The sequence below is a fragment of the Pangasianodon hypophthalmus genome, chromosome 27, assembly GCF_027358585.1.
Source record: "Pangasianodon hypophthalmus isolate fPanHyp1 chromosome 27, fPanHyp1.pri, whole genome shotgun sequence".
In the NCBI taxonomy this organism is placed as follows: domain Eukaryota; kingdom Metazoa; phylum Chordata; class Actinopteri; order Siluriformes; family Pangasiidae; genus Pangasianodon; species Pangasianodon hypophthalmus.
In genome coordinates this window covers 11,657,526-11,677,062 of record NC_069736.1, presented here as the reverse complement: position 1 = coordinate 11,677,062, position 19,537 = coordinate 11,657,526, and the positions used below count along the sequence as shown (strand labels likewise).

The 19,537-nt window shown below is 37.7% G+C and overlaps 1 protein-coding gene and 1 long non-coding RNA gene across 2 annotated transcripts in view; one reads left to right on the top strand and one right to left on the bottom strand.

Moving 5' to 3' along the window:
• Positions 1-3,567, top strand: part of map1b (microtubule-associated protein 1B) — an 83,885-nt gene extending 80,318 nt beyond the window's left edge. The window contains exon 8 of the mRNA XM_034300586.2: positions 747-3,567. The gene's annotated coding sequence lies outside the window, so the exon portion shown is untranslated. The remainder of the gene's footprint in view (positions 1-746) is intronic.
• A 9,017-nt stretch (positions 3,568-12,584) lies between these two features.
• On the bottom strand, positions 12,585-17,199 carry LOC128317607 (uncharacterized). The gene is made up of 2 exons (XR_008301132.1): positions 15,132-17,199; positions 12,585-13,746 (listed from the first exon to the last, which is right to left on the bottom strand). It is a non-coding gene; the product is annotated as an uncharacterized LOC128317607 (long non-coding RNA).
• Positions 17,200-19,537: the final 2,338 nt, after the last annotated feature.

Sequence of the window (19,537 nt, the reverse complement as noted above, 5' to 3'; positions counted from 1 at the left end):
TCCATCCAATCTGACTGAGCTTGAGCTATTTTGCAAAGAAGAATAGGCAAAAATTTCACTCTCTAGATGTGCAAAGCTGGTAGAGACATACCCCAAAAGACTTGCAGCTGTAATTGCAGCAAAAGGTGGTTTTACATAGTATTGTGGGGCTGAATACAAATGCACGTCACACTTTTCAGATATTTATTTGTAAAAAATTTTGGACACCATTTATCATTTTCCTTCCACTGCACAATTATGTGCCACATTGTGTTGGTCTATCACATAAAATCCCAATAAAATACATTTTTGTTTGTGGTTGTAACGTGACAAAATGTGGAAATGTTCAGTGGGTATGAATATTTTTGCAAGGCACTGTATTGCATGAATGAGCAGAAGTACAGGGTATATTCCTAATAAATTGGTAGGTGTGTATAGATTACAGTGGTTAGTGGTCTCAAAAGTTATTAGAACATGTTGTATATGTGAAGGCCTGGGTTGTTGTGATAATCCCAGCCAGTTTTTTTCTATCCCAGCCTGGCCCTGAATATAGGTCTTCTGTAAAGTTCTTGAATTATATTATTTAATTCAGACAAACCATGAGTATCGATGGAGTAATATACATTCACTTTATTAGGAACACCTGTAAACCTAGTCATTCATGCAATTATCTAATCACCCAATTTAAGTGGGAGCAGCGCAGTGCATAAAATCACACAGATACAGGTCAAGATTGGAAAAACTTTCTTTTTTTCCCTTTTTTTCAGTGAGCCTACACCCAAAGTAGCCTCAGATTCCTGTTCTTGGCTTACAGGAGTCAAACCTGATATGATCTTCTGCTGTTGTAGCCCACCCACCTCAACTTACTGCTCACCACGGTTGTAAAGGGTGGTTATTTGAGTTACCATAGCCATCTGGTTAGCTTTCATCAACAAGGCATTTCCACCTGAAGAACTGCTTCTCACTGGATGTTTTTTGTTTTTCGCTTGTTGTTTTATTGCTGTGCATGAAAATCCCAGGACATTTTCTCAAATACTAAATACAGCCCATCAGGCACCAACAGCCATGCAACACTCAAAGTAACTGAGAACACATTTTACCCCATTTTGATGTTTGTTGTGAAAATTAACTGAAGCAGTTGACCTGTATCTGCATGTATTTATGGATTGTGCTGCTGCCATGATTGGCTCTTTGGATAATTGCAGGAATGTGCAGGTGTACAGGTGTTCCTAATAAAGTGGACAGTGAGTGTACATGGTATATTGATCTCCATTACTAATGACCAGATCATAAGTCAATTAGACTTTTTGAGCTCTGGTTAACATCTTATGACCTTTATTTGTTTTTTTTAAATGTAATTACTAAATAATGATGTGGTTTAGATTTGTAAAGGTAAATAAAAATATTTGTAAGACTTTGTCTACAGGAAAACTCTGATAATCTCTGGAAAGTCAGTCCCCTCCAAATGTATTGGAATGGCAAGGCCAATTCTTTTGTTTTTGCTATACACTGAAGACATTTGGGTTTGAGATCAAAAGATGAATATGAGATGATAGATCAGAATTTTAACTTTCATTTCATGATATTTACATACAGATGTGTTAAGAAACTTAGAATATTACACCTTTGGCACAGACCACCCAATTTTTTGGTGAGCAAAATTTTAGGAACAGATAGGCTTAAAGTAAATAATAATTTTTTTTTTTTTTTTTTTGCATATCCCATCCTAGCAATAACTGCATCAAGCTAGTAAGCCACTAGTACATTTATATTTATGGCATTTGGCAGATGCCCTTATCCAGAGTGACTTACAATTATCTCATTTATACAACTGGGCAGTTGCATTAAGGGGCTTGCTCAAGGACCCAGCAGTGGTAGCTTGGTGGTGCTGGGATTTGAACTCTCAACCTTCCAATCAGAAGGCCAATGTCTTAATCCATTGATGTATGTTTGGGCGTTTCTCCCTACAGTCTTCTCCTCAGGAGGTGAAATGCATGCTCACTTGGGTTATGGTCTGGTGATTGACTTGGCCAATAAAAACCTTACACTTTTTTGTATGAAGAGGATGAAGTCCTTTGTCATTGTCTTGCTGGATGATGAAGTTCTGTCCAATTAGATTGGATGCATTTTTCTGTAATTTGGCAGACAGACAGTTTCTGTAGACCTCTGAATTTATTCTGCTGCCACCATCATTTGTTACATCATCAATAAAGATTAGTCAGCACCTTCCAGAAGCAACCATGCAAGCCCAAGCCATGACACTACCTCCACTGTGCTTGACCTATGAGCTCGTATGTTTTGGATCATGAGCAGATCCTTTCTTTCTGCACACTTTGGCCTTTCGATTCTTACTGCTGATGAGTGGTTCACATCTTGTGGTATGGCCTCTATATTTCTGCTCTTGAAGTCTTCTTCAAAAGATGGATTGTGATATCTTCACCCCTGCCCTGTGGAGGTTGTTGTTGATGTCACTGACTGTTGATTTTGGGTTTTTCTTAACAACTCTCACAATGTTTCTGTCATCAACTGCTGACCAGTTCAGTGTCTGCTTGTTAGTACACCAGTGGTTTCTTTCTTTTTCAGCACATTCCAAATTGTTGTATTGGCTATGATGATTTTCCCTCTTAGCTTCAAAGTGGCTTGTTTTTCTCCCACAGACAGCTCTCTGGTCTTCATGTAGGTTTATCCTTTGTAACAACAAATGCAGTCTTCACAGGTGAAACCCCGGGCTCAAAACAAGAGTAGACATTTAGAGCTATTAATTGTTTAAACACTCAATCTAACAGGGTACACCTGGGCAACAAGAAACACCCGTCAGTCACATGTTCCGCTATTTTTGATCACTTGAAAAATGGGTGGGTCAAACAAAAGGTGCCATGTTCTAAGTTGTTCAGAACATCTAGATGTGAAGGCCGGGAAATGAAAGCTAAAATTCTGAGCTATCATCTCATATTCATCTTTTGATCTCGAAACCTAATGTCTTCAGTGTATAGCAAAAACAAAAGAATTGGCTTTGCTGTTCCAATACTTTCATAGAGGACAGTATATCCTGAATAAAGCTGAAAAAAAAATTCTTCTTGAAATTCAAAATATTTTTTATTACCACACTTTTTTAAAAAGCATGATTTTCAAGTGGTTTCAGTTAAATGGGTTATAAGTGATAGTTTCTACGTTGTGTACTTTGTTTAATCTAAAGGCTTTGTTGTTTATTAATTTATAATACCTTTTTATTTTTTTAGTGTAGCCAAAGTATAGTCAACTTGATTGTCGCACACTACTGTGAGACTTGAATTGGTTTTTAATGGCATTGTTCCATCACCCCCTAAAAGTACTTGGCAAAGCACTGAGTATGGATAGCCAAAAGGGTGACATAGATTCAAAATGCATTTTTTAAATGAAATATATATATATGTGTGTGTGTGTTTATTCTAATTTATTTGTTTATTAATTTAACTCTAAGATATACGTTACTAATAATTAAATAGTGCATTAATGTATATTGTAGGTATTATTTATTAAATATGATCTCACACTGACTACAGGTTTTCAATGTAATAAAGCTGCTATCTGATAGTGTCTGGGGTTGAATATTGTTTCTGACAAATTGTGTGGTATAGAAAGTTTAAAAAGTTTAATAATGTGCATACACTTTTATTTATTTATTTATTTATTTATTTACAATGCTCAACTATTTCAGAATTACATGGTAAAACCTGGTGTTACACCATATAGTTACAAACACAAGCATATAACCTTCTATAGTTTAGAGATATAATCAGAGCAATATGATACCGCATATCCAGTCCTGTTCCCAAACTTGATTCACACCACTTTGTTATCAATATTTGAGTGAGTTTAAGTCACTCTAATTATGAAATATTCCATAGTTCGTAGATCCAGTCAGCATAATAGAGTACCTTACTATTTACTTTGAGTGAGAATCCACCTCAAAGTTTGCCTATCTATTCTAGATATCAATAACTGACATTCAGGTGGCTCCAATTTAGAAATATTCCTGTTCTCCCATTTATATTTCATAAATGCCGTAAGGATAATAGAGTAGAGGACCTCCCAAACTGTGACCATAACTCACCTTAAACTTTGTTATATTGCTGTATTATAGACATCAATCACTGGTTATTTGGGTGGCTCTAATTATGAAATATTCCACAGTTCACAGGTACAATTAGCATAATATAGTAGAGAATTAAATTTACTACTAAATTTGAACCCATACTAACTTTAAACCCATTTTACTGTCAATTTGTTTGACACACCCACCTTAAACGTAGGCTTTTAGACATCATTCACTGATATTTGGGCAGCTCTAATTATGAACTATTCCAAAGTTAACTGACGTAATCAGCATTATTTAGTAGAGCATCTCCCAGAATGTGACCATACTAAATTTGAGCTTATTTTACTGTCAATTTTTGCAGAAAACCCACCTTAAACTTTGATATATTCCTATATTATAGACATGAGTCACTGTTATTCAGGTGGCTTTAATTATGTAAATTTCCACAGTTCATAAATGTAATGAGTAGAGGACCATAAATATCTAGAAGAGGACCTTACTTTATGTGATCATACTAAATCTGAGCCCATTTCACTGTCAGTTTGTGAATAAAATTTGTTTGTTTATAGAAGTTGGTGAGGACTACACAATTGTTATATAGTCCCTGATAAATAAAAACAGAATTGATGGAGAATATTTTATTTTATATTAGGACCATCAATAAATGATATTTGGGTATGACAAATTATGGAACATTGGTTGCTGGGTTCTTTCAGCTTGATCAGACTTATGGTATGTGAGCAAAATGCAATTAAACGTAAAGCCATCCTATATGGATGACCACACCCAAACTTTAGCAGTCAGTCTTAGAACCTAGTCCTGATTACACCTTTCACATTTTGTTCAAATGTATCTCTTCTACCACTGTTGCTACCATTCAAGATTTGTGATGATTGCACACCCTGTCAAATGCCTGCTGAAAACTTACTGGCCGATGCTGCCCATGTTTGGGAAGTACCATGTCATCATCAAATAGCCACTTATAGATTAGCACATAGATGCAAAATGCCACATTTCAGCTTAATCAGACTCACTATTCCTGAGAAAACTTAACTCCACCACAATTGATGACCACACCCCAAACTCTGCACACATCCTCAGAACCTTGTGCTGAACTGGCTATTCAAGTTTTATCTATGCAAAGAATTGTAAGTGACAGATGTTTGAGTGAAATACACTCCATCCATTAGGCAATATTGTTTACAAAGTTCAACAAATTCTTGAGAAAGAAGCTCTCCTGAGTCATTTAACATCAACTTTGTGAAGATAGAACAAAAATCCTAAGACTCCTAGGAAAGAGCATTTCGCATATTATGCAAATTAACTTAAAATATCTGTGGGCAGAGCTAAATGTTCCAGATTGACAATTGGTTCAAAATTAAATCAATAAATTTTACTAATAAATAAATAATAAATGTCACTAATAATATATAATGGATAACAGTAGTGTTGCACATTGCGCAATCACTAACAATAATAATAACAATAATAATAATAATAATTCTGCGGGGTCCAAGAACTCTTTGTGCATCGTCTGCGGGGTCCAAGAACTCTTTGTGTAACAAGGTAAAAAATGAAAATGTAAGAAAAGTGTAAATGTTGTGCCTTTCATCAAAATGGCTGTTTTTCCTCCTTTTTTGTTCAAATAATGATGACCTCTGTTGGTGATTTTAAGTATTTGGTGGGTCGTTCACCTTTAATTGTGAAGAAAATAATGAAATTAAATGTTTCTACATTAAAAAAAATACTGGAAAGAGCAAAGTTAATATTTGATGTGATGATCCTTTGCTTTAAAAAAAATTAGTAGCATCAGGTACAATTTGTGCAGTCTTATAAGGAAATTATCTGGTAAGTTTTAGTGAGCATCTTGCAGAATCAGCCACAGCTCTTCTGGAGACTTTGACTGCAGCATTTGCTTCTTATTTTTGCATGCAAAATCCAGAAGGCTTTGTTACGTTTTTTTGTCTGAAAAATGGTCTCTTACGTAATATGCTTCTTTCTTTACTGACGTACAAACATTTTTCTGTAACATTTAATATTGTGCTGGAAAACTAATGTTTGGAAATCTATAATGTTTTTGTACTGACTTGATAATCTAGAAGTCGTTAAATAAAAAATCTATAACAAAGTTAGTGTGCCTAAGACTTTGCACAGTCCTGTGTATATCAAATTTTGTGATGATAGCTCAATGCTAGTTGAGTGAAATGCCTGCTGAAATCTAATTGGCTGAAGGTGGCCATGTTTTTGAAGGAAGAAAATTCAGTTACAGGTTAGCAGAATGATGCAGCACACCACATTTCAGCTCAAAGGGACTTTTGGTTCCCGAGAAATAGCTAACTGAACCTAACCTACATAAACTACTGTAAATATTACAGTAAACAAAAAGGCACCTGGGTATCAGTCACTGATATCTAGAATACAGCAATATGGCAAATTTTAAGGTGGGTTTTTGTGGGTTTTAATATGATCACACTCTGGGAGGTCCTCTACTATTTGTTGCTGATTTCATCTGTGAACTATGGGATATTTCATAATTAGAGCCACCAAAATATCAATTATTGGTATAAATAATATTGCCAGAAAGGCTAAGTTTATGGAGGGTTTTCACCAAAACTTGACAGTATACTGCTCAAATTTATTATGGTCACACTATGGAAGGTCCTATACTAATTTATGCTGACTGCTTCTATGAACTATCAAACATTTCATAATTAAATGAATTATATTATAGCCACAAAGTTTAAGTTTCAGGCATGTTTTCCACAAGACTTGACTGGACAATTGGCTCCAATTTAATATGCATTTAGGTCCATAAGTATTTCAACAGTGACACAATTTACGTAATTTTGCCTCTGTACACCACCACAATGGATTTGAAATGAAACAATTAAGATGTGATTGAAGTGTAGACTTTCAGCTTTAATTCAAAGGGTTTAACAAAACCCCTTAACTGCATTAACCATTTAGGAATTACAGCCATTTTTTGCAGGGTCCCTCCATTTTCACAGGCTCAAAAGTAAGTGAACAAACTAACAATCTTAAATATTAGGTATATTTTTAATACTTGGATGTAAATACTTTGCAGTCAATGACTGCCTCTGAAATCTGGAACTCATGGACATCAAATGCTGAGTTTCCTCCTTTGAGATGCTTTGCAAGGCGTTTACTTCAGCCGCCTTCAGTTGCTGCTTGTTTGTGGGTCTTTTTGCCTTCAGTTTTGTCTTCAGTAAATGAAAAGTTGAATTGGGTTGATGTCATCAGACATTTTAGAATATCTAATTTCTTCACCTTGGGTTGCTTTTGCAGTATGTTTTGGGTCATTATCTATCTGTACTGTGAAGTGCCATCTGATCAGTTTTGAGGCATTTGACTGAATCTGAGCAGAAAGTATAGCTCTCTACACTCCAGAATTCATCCTGCTACTTCTATCAGCAGTCACATCATCAATAAACACCAGTGACGTTCCATTGGCAGCCATATATGCCCATGCCATAACACCTCCTCCACATGTTTGACAGATGATGTGGTATGCTTTGGATCATGAGCCCTTCATTTCCTTTTCCATACTCTTCCCATCATTCTGGTACAAGTTAATCTTGCATCAGAACCTGTCAAGCTTTTTCTTTTTCTGTTCTTGAGTGTTACCAGTGGTTTGCAACTTGAGGTAAACCATCTGTATTTTCATTCATGATGGTGTCTCTTGATTGTAGACTTTGACAATGATACACCTACCTCCTCCAGAGTGTGGCTAGATGTTATAAAGAGTTTTTTCTTCAACAATGAAAGAATTCTGTGATCATCCACTTTAGTTGTTTTCCATGGTCTTCCAGGCTTTTTGGTGTTGCTGAGCTTGCCAGTGCATTCCTTCTTTTTAAGAATGTACCAAATTGTTGATTTGGCCACTCCTTTTTTCAGCCAAATCATGGCCTCCTTCACTTGCATCAACACTTCTTTGGACCGCATATTGAGAGTTCCCATGAACAGCTACCAAATGCAAATTCAATGCTTGGAATCAACTCCACACCTTTTATCTCCTTAATTTGTCATGAAATAATGAAGAAACAGGCCACACCTGGCCATGAAACTGCTTATTAGTCAATTGTCCAATAACTTTTTTACAATTACTTGAAGGAGCTCTATAAAAATGGCTGTATTTCCTAAACATTTAATGCAATATTTTTGTTAAACCCCTTGAATTGAAGCTGAAAGTCTACATTTCAATCACATCTTAATTGCTTCATTTCAAATCCATTGTCATGATGCACAGAGGCAAAAATATGAAAATTATGTCACTGTCCAAATACTTATGGACCTGACTGTATTGAAACAATGGCTATATTATTCTGATTTCCTCTGTGAACTATGGAATATTTCTAAATTAGAGCCACCTGAATGTCAGTTATTGATATCGAGAACATAGTAAAGTTTAAGGTAGGTTTTCTCCAAATATTGACAATAAAATGGGATCAAATTTAATATGCTCACACTATGGCAGGTCCTTTACTATATTATGCTGATTGCATCTATGAAATATGGAATATTTTTATAATCGGAGTGAATCACCCAAATATTGATAACAAAATGCTTTGAATCAATTTTGGTTACAGGACTGGATATGCTGTATCATAATGTTCTAATTATCCCTCTAAAGTATAGAAGGTTATATAATTGATCCTGTAACTATATGGTGTAAAGCCAGGCTTACCATGTAATTCTGAAATAGTTGAGCATTATAATAGTTTAATATGTAGCCCAGTGAACATAACTAAAACAATAAATAAGTAAACAAACAAACAAACAAGTGTGTGCACACTGGGGCAGAGCTAGGGGGTGGCCAGGGGTGTCCATGGCCACCATGGACTGAAGCCTGGCCACCCCACTGGACACTCCAGTTGCAATTGCACCTTCAGTCATTTTTTTTCTTAAGAATAATCAAAGTTTCTTAGCGATAAATCCATCTCTTTACTGCCACAACACATAAGTTTTCTCTAACTTGGATTGTGCATTTTTGATCATATCTATGATGGTAACCATGCAGCAAAACTCTCGTGAGATTCATCTTCATGCTGCTTAATAGAAAAGTATACTCTCTCCTGAGCTATCCTCTTTCGGGGAAAACATTGTCTTTTAACATAAAACCATTCCGAAATTGGCTATTAAGACTATGACTTCGCCACCATAGTAGGCTAATCTATATCACTCATAGCTTGATGTCTATACACTGGCTTGAGCATTTAGCACTGCACTGTGTAAAAATAAATCATAACTTGACTCGTAGCTTAATGCTTCATACCCAAGTTATTTTAATGTTAACTCGAGTTAAAACATCTAGATTAACAGGAAAAAACAGAATACTTTTCTATCTTTTTCTGTAAGGTTCTATAGGCTTGGGAAAAAATAAAGAAGAAAAGTTGTAACAAAAATATGAATATGATATGATCATCTGCATTTAATACAGAATGTTATTTAGATACTAAACTGCTATTACTGCATCACTTCATTGCACAGACCCATATGACTTGATATATAGCCTTTGCACTAATCGAGTCAGGCTTTCATCCACAGTCAGAGGCTGAAAGATGAACAGCAACGTTGCAATAAAATGAAATTCATGCAAAGCTGTTGCAGTGATCTTATGTGCTACCGAAGCACTGGATTGTTGTAAAATCATATGAAAGTCAAAAATGTAGGCTTGGTTTGTTTAGTATTTTAATTATGAAAAATCTACTTTACAATTTTAGAATTTAATTTTTTCACATTCGAGACAACGAAAAGAAAAAGTAGAATTTAGAAGAATCTATCCAAATTCTCTAAAAAGTAAGCAAAAGCACAAAGTTAGTCTACGTCTGCGGAACAAAGTGATGGCAAATTACTACTGTTGCTAACACCTTTAATACTAATATTTCAAATTGTAAGTTTCAGACTTTCACTTAAAATAAATTCAAATTTGAGTTGCCAGGCTTTTGTGGTCCTTTTTAAACGATGCTTTTGCAGCTTTGGGAGATATTACATTTACTCTGAAATGAACTCCGAAAGTCTGATGGCGAAATTGTAGTCATAATTTATTAATGTTTTCTTCCTCTTTTAGAAATGTTACACTTTCTAATGACAGTCACTGAGACGCAACACCGAACTTAGTTTGTTGAACTGTAGCCCAGTGTGAGAATCTGTGACTGAATCAAGACACTACATTAAGTCTCCCAAAGCTTTGAGTCTTTTCGCCGATTGCTATGGCGGCAAATCCGTGCCAAAATCCAAGCGTGTCACTGATGATCGCACACACGGATGTATTAACCGCCAGAGGAAAACAGATGTACACTCGCGGAAAGGGGAGAAACTGCGTGGTCATTTAAACCCTCGTGCGCGCAAGAGATCTACCGTGCAGGCAATACAAGCTCTGGCGTGCGAGGAAAAATCTGTATGCACGAGCAAAATAATTCAGTGTTAGAGATCTGCTAAAAATCAGGTCGCCCTGAACATGATCCAGCTGAAAGATCATGTCTGTCATATAATCAATCCCATTAATGCAGACAGATGATGCAACAAGAAGTGCTTCTGTTTGAGAAATTTTCTGACCAAGTGCTCTCTGAATGTTCTCTGAGAAGGTGGTAACTAACATTGATGTAACCTTAGCCATTTCCACAGCCAGATTGAAAAAGAATTGCAGTCCAGCTGATGGCTAAGAACCCTCTGGTGTTTCACTGCAAGTGTTATGGCAGCATTCTTGAAGTTCTGGGCATTGCGTATAACCTTTTTGAAGAACTTATGTTTTCCTTCAAAGCGCAAAACTTCAAAATTTGAGTAACTGGATCATGTACACTAATCAGTTTAGGGTAGTGTTCAACGTAGTGGTGTTTTGGTCAAAGTCTAAAATCAAAGAAGATTGACTGCAAAAGGTCCCTATGCTCTGCCACCTTGTAGTCAAGATTGTATATTGACTCAACAGTAAATTGTGGTGCCACAATTAACACAACAATGCCCTTGAGGAGCATGAGTATTTCCCATGTGTTGTCACCCATAGGAATGTGATGGTCAATAAGCAGAGGTAGAAGCCTAATTAGACACCAGTTCTCATGGCAGTTTCCCCCAGGTATGCCCTTGGTGAAAGAGCCCTTTGAAATTTGCTGAGGATGATCGGTTTTATCAGAGAATGTGTAAGGAAATGATTAGATAGCTTCATTAACACATATAGAGTGATGTATTTCTTTGCCACTGGGTCTTTGATGCAAAGAGACAACTCTACTGGGGCTATTCCCTCTAAAACATTATGCAATATGTCAGGGGATAACTACCATTGAAATTAAATGCACCAGTTTGAATCTCTTGGAGTTGTGCATTACTCCTGGATGCCATGCAAAATCTGCAAAACTTATCCACAATGAAGCTCTCATGAAATCCTGCAAGACAGCTGGCACCAAGGTTATCTGCTGACACATAAAGCACTGTTCCATTAACACGTTTACCAAGATGCTCAATGCAGACCCCATGCTGTTCAAGCGAGGCTAAATCACAAAGAAGTGGGTAAAGTAAACTTTGTCACAACCACACTCTTTAACTGTTGCAGTGTTGCAAAAAAGAGCAAGCTGAATGTATTTTAGTGTTGATCTGTATTTTCCAGGCAAGTTTGCAATAACCCAGTCAACTGCACACATCTTATGTTTTCTTTTAGATGTTCCTAAAGGGTTAGCCACTTCAGAAACCTCAATGTAAGGCCCACAGCGATTGTATATTCATCACAACTAAGAAGGGCATTCTCTCTAAAGCTTGAGCCATCTCTACATTTCCTGTATGCATGTATTCAAGGGAAGTGGTAGCTCAGTGGTTAAGACATTGGACTCCTGATCGGCAGGTTGAGACTTCAAATCTCAGTACCGCCAAGCTGCCATTGCTGGGCCCTTGGGTAAGGCCTTTAATCCTCAACTGCTCAGGCGTATAAATTAGATAATTGTAAGTCGCTCTGGGTAAGGGCGTCTGCCAAATGTAAATGATTTATTTTCTTGTTGTCACATAGCCTTATCCAAAATGTCTTTCTTGTTCATCAGTTTCTGTAGCATCTGTAAGAGGAGAACATGCTACTCTTTTCATTCTTTTCTCAACTACATACACTATAGGCATTACCAGAGGAAAGTTGCACATGATATATGATGCTCTCCTTTTACTGGCTGCAAGTCATCCATTTTTTCCCACAACATTTGGACAATATGTCATTCTCTGCCACAGTCTCAACCACCTCTTTTAAAACTGACTCATCTATACATTCAAACTGTTTCTGAAGAACAGTCTTCACGTTCTTGTCCAAAAGTTTCTGGGACAACTGAACTTTTTGGCAAAGCTGTTGAATTACTTTTTGGTATGTGATGGATTGTTTGCATTTTTAAAAGTAGAGCTGCTAAATAATGCTCTGTTGTCCTAAATCTTGAGATTCTGTCTAGCTTTTTTCTGCACTGACATCATCCTGGCATAATTCATCTGAAACCATCTCCTGCAGAGCATACTCCCAAGTGTCATTATTAATCATCATTTTCAATTCAGTTCAATTCAATTTTATTTGTATAGTGCTTTTAACAATGGACATTGTCACAAAGCAGCTTTACAGAAATAAATGGATTCACAAAAATATATTGTAAATAATTTGAATTTATCACTGTGAATTTATCCCTAATGAGCAAGCCAGTGGCGACGGTGGCAAGGAAAAACTCCCCGAGATGATATGAGGAAGAAACCTTGAGAGGAACCAGGCTCAAAAAGGGAACCCATCCTCATCTGGGTGCAACGGATAGTGCGATAATAAATAAATCCCTTCTATTGTGTACTATATGGACAAATAGTGCAATTGCGCAACCAATAAATTCATCACAGTTTTTGCAAGAAGTCCGGCTGGTTAAAATCTATCCACTCTCCACTGATGGAGTCCTGAGTACGAAGCTGCTCGTGGCAACTGCAGCCCCAAAGCCACTACAGCAATCGCAGTCCCAAGCCATTACGGTACAGCTCCCCATATGTGATCCCCAAGCCATCTCCACAGCCCCCAGGTGGCGCCATCCCCAGCCATCCAAACAGTTCTTCAGGCAGTCCATATGGGGCCACCCTCAGCAGCAGCGAGCGAACTCAACCGATGAGAACTCCAACCAGAAGTAGGGCATCAGGATGGGTCAGGCAGCGAGGAGGAGCAGAAGGGGTCAGGATCACTGGCATCACTGGCATCTCAGAAGTAGCGTGTGTAGCTCGACAGAGTGAGGGAGAGAGAGAGATGGAGAGAAAGGAAAAGATTGTTAGGTGAGCTTTTGTCCTCTAATGGTTAAGCACGATGTACTTTGCATGCAGAGTGCAAGCAGGGATTTTCATTCTCATTACTCTCTATTCTTACTATTAACTCTGGTTTAAAACATTTTATCATTGTGATCTCAGTGCTGCTTACATTTGTGTGCACTGAAAGTGGAATACACACTTCTTTGAAAACTACAGCCTTGAAATGGACACTTAACTTTTGGTGGTCATTGAGACATCCACCAAAAAGTTACATAAAGTATATAAACACTCCTGATGTAGGCATGGAAATGGATGGCTTTTGCATAGCTCCCATGTAAGTCTGTAATGTTTTAACGAGTGTCCCCTTATGTCACAAGCAAATATGCAATACTTACATTTCCAGATCATCTTGCCTAGCTTTGCTTGGATCTGCTTAGAATCTGCTGAGTGACAAAAATCCACGTTAGAATAATTTTTACCAGCTGACGAGGCAAACTGTCCTTAAAACTTACGATCTGTTAAGTTATCCACATATTTTTCCATAAAGAGCTACCAAAAAAAAAAACCAGTAGAAAAGTTATCTATGATAGAACAGACTGCGTATCAACTGAAATATATACAGTAGCTAACTAGTATTTATCAATGTAAGATAGCTCGTGTAATACTTCACTAACAAAACTAATGTGAAAACTTCTAAAAGGTCCTTGATAAGGTTGCGCTGCATTACAAAGCCTTATGTGACGGCGAGCCGACGGCCCGCACACGGAAAACATTCAACGCTCCTCGCACGACTGACCGCTCGGTGCTGAAAGGACAGCGCCATTTCAGCACCCCCTTTGTTTTGGACAGCCGGAGCGCGCGTGGCTCTGGGGCGGGGAGCTATAAAAGGAGCCAGCGGCCTCGCGCTCGGCAAGGTAGGTGAGATATGGGCTTTACTAATGTTTTTTTTTTATTATTTTTTTTTTATTTATTTTATTTTATTATTATAACTAGAAGCTGATGTAAGCAGAGAGGAAGTGCCTCTGCACGTTATTCTCCGCGCCGTATGAGAGCACCCACAGTGCTGCCACCGCGCCGCTGCTGCTAGTTCGCCGTGCCTAGCCCTGCGATAATACTACCCGCACAGAGTTTCGCTAGACCCACGCTCTCTCACCTTCACCTCACTTTAAAAGAAATAAAAGAGCGCGTTTCCCCACATCTGTCGTCTCATGGTGTTTGTGTTCAGCCCTCCACAGTCTTGCAGTGTCACACCTTAATGAACAGATCCGATCTGGTGTCCTGCCTATTTACACTTGACCCACCAAGATGCAGCAGGTTGTTACTGCCATGTTCAGAGAAGCGTCACTCACAAATGTTTAATACAAATATCATCCATGACGTTGTTCTACATGTCATTGTGCTTACAAATATAGACCAAAAATCACAAGAATGCCATTAATTATTCAAAAAGACAAACTCCTTCATATAATGCCCATTTGTGCATTCGTTAACATTACCTAGAGACAAATGACGATTTTCCCTGAGAGCACTGATTAAGTTGCACATACGATTGCGAGATGGTGCTTTCGCCTGTTTGTTTATTGAGGATCCTTGACCAGATATCGGATACGTATTAGATTTAGAGCCACGTGCGATCTGTGAAAGACCGTGACGAAAGGTTTGGAGTAGGCATGTAAATGCAGCCTTAAATTATATTTATTTTTATTAGCTAACTGCTATCCCTTGCGAGCAATGGCCTGATATGTAGCTCATTTTAATTTTCTCAGACAAATTAATAACGGTTTGTTTCAGAGCAAAACGTACCCACTAAAGTCCTTCGACTCACCAGCAGAAAAAGGTTCTCAGAAATACGCGCTACATCCATCCTCGTGTTACATTCCACTCTGCCTCTGGAGTTGTTAATCTTTTCAGTTCGCTGCCACTGACAACAGACTAAAATAAACTCAGCTAAATTGACTCAACCAAAAAAAAAAAAATCCAATAGAATGGGCGAAATTATGCAAATCGTGCACCTATGTTAATTATTAATTACTTAATTAATTTGGGTTAAAACAATTTCAGGGACGACAGTGTGTGCAAAAGTCTTGGCACATGCAAAGAAATGCTGCAGAGCAAAGATGCATTCAAAAATAATGAAAATAAATGTTTCTACATTTAAAAAAAACATAAAGTGCAGTAAACAGTAAAAAATGAAACAAAGTTAATATTTGGTGTGTTGACTCTTTGCTTTAAAAAAATTAGTAGTCTCAGGTACAATTTGTGCAGATTTATAAGGAAATTAGCTGGTAAGATTTACCAAGCATCTTGCAGAACCAGCCACAGTTCTTCTGGAGACTTTGACTAGTCTTACTTTTGCATGCAAAACCCAGCAGCCTTCATTATGTTTTTTTTTTCTGAAGAGTGCTGCTTTCTTTACTGGCATACAAACATTTTTCTGTAGCATTTAATTTTTTGGTGGAAAACTAATGGTTGGAAATCTAAAATGTTTTTGTACTGAATAGATAATGTAGAAGTCATAAAATAAGTTTGTACTAAAAATAGGGTGACTAAGACTTTTGCCCAGTACTGTATATACACACTGATCAGCCATAACATTAAAACCACCTGCCTTATATTGTGATGGCCCCCCTTTTGCCACCAAAACTGCTCTGACCCGTCAAGGAACGGACTCCACAAGACCTCAAATAGGGCGCCGCAGCGAGTGGCAGCACAGCACAGCAGCTCTCTCTTTTTCCTACTTTGACCCTTTTTCTTTACTTGCATCAACACTTCTTTGGACCACATAGTGAGAGTTCCCATGAACAGCTACCAAATGCAAATTCAACATTTGGAATCAACTCCAGACCTTTTATCTCCTTAATTTGTCATGAAAGAATGAGGAAACAGGCCACAACTGGCCCTGAAACTGCTTATCAGTCAATTGTCCAATTACTTTTGAGCCTGTAAAAATGGAGGAACTCTGAAAAAATGGCCGTAATTCCTAAACATTTAATGCAATATTTTTGTTAAACTCCTTGAATTAAAGCTGAAAGTCTACACTTCAATCATATTTTGATTTGATTGTACTCTGCACTATTCTCACTAGATTCACTTTCAAACAGAACTGTGTACTGGTCGGCGCTGCACTCTGACTTACTGTGCCCATTGTCTATCCCAGTAGTCATTATACTGTCTTGTGCTGTCTGCACATGTTTGCTCTTGTGCACTTTATGTATAAATTTATGTAGTCCCTTGTAGTTCTGTGTTGTTCTGTGTTTGTCTTATGTAGCACCTTGGTCCTGGAGAAACGTTGTTTCATTTCACTATGTACTAACTGGCTGTATATGGTTGAAATGACAATAAACTCCATTTGACTTGACTTGACTTGACTTGATTTCAAATCCATTGTGCTGGTGTACAGAGGCAAAATTACAAAAATTGTGTCACTGTCCAAATACTTATGGACCTGACTGTATTTTATTACTTTAGCACCACTACAATAGATTGTAGCTTGTCGTATTTATTGTGTAAGTAGGATTACCAGTTTAGTTTTTTTGATAATGTGCAAGAGAAAGGATACCATGACCACCAAACAACACTGCATTGTAGTCTACTCACACGAAGAGCTCCTCTAGTACCGGAATTGACCAGTTGCATGTCCAAAGGAGATCCTGATGCAGTTAAGGATACAGAGTTGAGGAACTCGAGCTGTGGCGATAGTGAGGAACAAGAAGATGGAGAGGTGTTGGAGATACAGGCCTTGTCTTCCCTCTATTGTTATGGGGAATGTACGCTCATTGACTAACAAGATGGATGAACACTCAGCCCTAGTTTGCGGACAGCTCGAGTACCGGGAGTGAAGTGTGTTATGTCTGATGGAGACATGACTGAAAGGGAAAATACATCAACTTCTAGAACTGTCTATTCACTTGTGGCCTAAATATATATATACATATATATATATACACATCAACTTATATATATATATATATATATATATATATATATATATATATATATATATATATATATATATATATATATATATATATCCCACCCCTAATATAAAATATAATAAATAAAATAATATAATATATAGTGTAATGAGATAATCAATGTTATTCAGTTTCGTGTTATGGCATATATACACTGCCTTGCTAAAAAAAAGATCGCTGTTTGGGTTTAAATAAGCAAATACTTAAGATCCTATGATTGGATCATTACTGCAGTGATGAATGTGTTTCAGCTGGCAACAATTCTTTTAACCTTAATTGATGCAGTGTGTAGCTTCTCATTTCTTAAACATCCATGGCAGATTACGTATCCCATGATTGTGGAAAAGATGTTACTGAAGGGGAAAATTGTTGGCCTGCATCAAGCAAAGAAAACAACTAAGGAGATTGCTGAAATCACTGGAACTAGGTTATGAAATGTCCAGTGCATTATTAAAGCCTGGAAGGATAGTGGTGAACCGTCAACTTTACAGCAGAAATGTAGTCGGAAAAAAATCTTGAATGATCGTCATCGGAGATCTTTAAAACGCTTGGTGATGTCACATCGTAAAAAAATCGACAAGAGAACTCACGGCTATGTTTAATAGTGAAAGCAAGAGCATTTCCACATGCACAATGTGATGAGAACTTACAGGATTTGTACTAAACAGCTGTGTGGCCACAAGAAAGCCATTTGTTAGTGAGTTCTAATCAGAAAAAATTACTTCAATTTGCTAGGGAGCATAAAGACTGGACTGTGGAGCAATGGAAAAAGGTAATGTGGTCTGATAAAATCAGATTTACCATATTCCAAAGCAATGGGCGTGTCAGGGTAAGAAGGGAAATGCATGAAGTGATGCACCCGTCATGCATAGTGCCTACTCTACAAGCCTCTGGAGGCAATGTTATGATCTGGGTTTGCATCAGTTGGTCAGGTCTAGGCTCAGCCTCATTGTGTGGCAATAAAATGAAGTCAGCTGAGCACCTGAATGTACTGAATGACCAGGTTATCCCATCAATGGACTTTTTCTTCCCTGATGGCACAGGTATATTCCAGGAAGAAAATGTTAAGATTCATCAGGCTTAACTTGTGAAAAAGTCATTCAGGGAGCATGAGGAATCATTTTCACGAATGACATGAATTGGCCACCACAGACTCCTGACCTTAACCCCATTGAAAGTCTTTGGGATGTGCTGGAGAAGACTTTACAGAGTGGTTAGACTCTCCTGTCCTCAATGCAAGATCTCAGCCAACTCTGGATGGAAATAAATGTTGTGAAGTTGCATAAGGTTGGTGAAACAATACACACACACACACACACACACCAATCAACCACCTGTCAAGGGGTTGGATATATTAGGCAGCAAGTGAATAGTCAGTTCTCGAAGTTGATGTGGTGGAAGCAGGAAAACTGGGCAAGCATAAGGATCTGAGCGACTTTGACAAGGGTCAAATTGTGATGGCTAGACAACTGGGTCAGAGCATCTCCAAAATGGCAGGTCTTGTGGGGTGTTCCCAACGAAGGACAACTGGTGAACCAGCAACCGGGTCATGGGCACCCAAGGCTTATTGATGCACGTGGGGAACGAAGGCTAGTCCGTCTTTTCCAATCCCACAGAAGAGCTACTGTAGCACAAATTTTTTGAGAGCATTTGAACATGCTGTTGACTCCAGAGCTGACAGTAATGCTGATAAGTTACAGTATACTTTCTGGAGCAATACACAAATGAGAGCCTAGAGACCTTGTAAAGAGCTGTCAGCATATGCCAGATGATCGTGGCTATGCAGAAGCAATGAGATGTTTGGAAATAAGCTAAAAATTGAGGCAGCTTTGATGCAAAAGGCATTCAAATGGACTGAAACAAAGTCAGAGGACAAAAAGGCTTGAAATGCATTCTCACTGTTCTTTGTGACTTGCCGCAGTGTCATAGAATGACATTGAATGAGTTGGATAATTTTACCAACATGAAGGTTATTATCTCAAAATTGCCTTAAAAGACTATGTGAAAGATGATTTTGAGGAGCATAATCAGAGAAGAGCCAAGTTCATACAGTTGGTGGACTGTGTTGACCGACAAGCAAAGATAATATAAAATCCACTCTTTGGTGATTTGGATGTTTTGGCAGGTGATAGGAAACACACTAAAAAGTCTCTTCAAGAAACCAAGCTGAAAAAGGAAGGAAAAAGAGGTAGTAGTTTTGTAAGTAGCGTAAGACGGTTGGTGAAAATCAAAAAGACTTAGCTACAACAAAGAATAA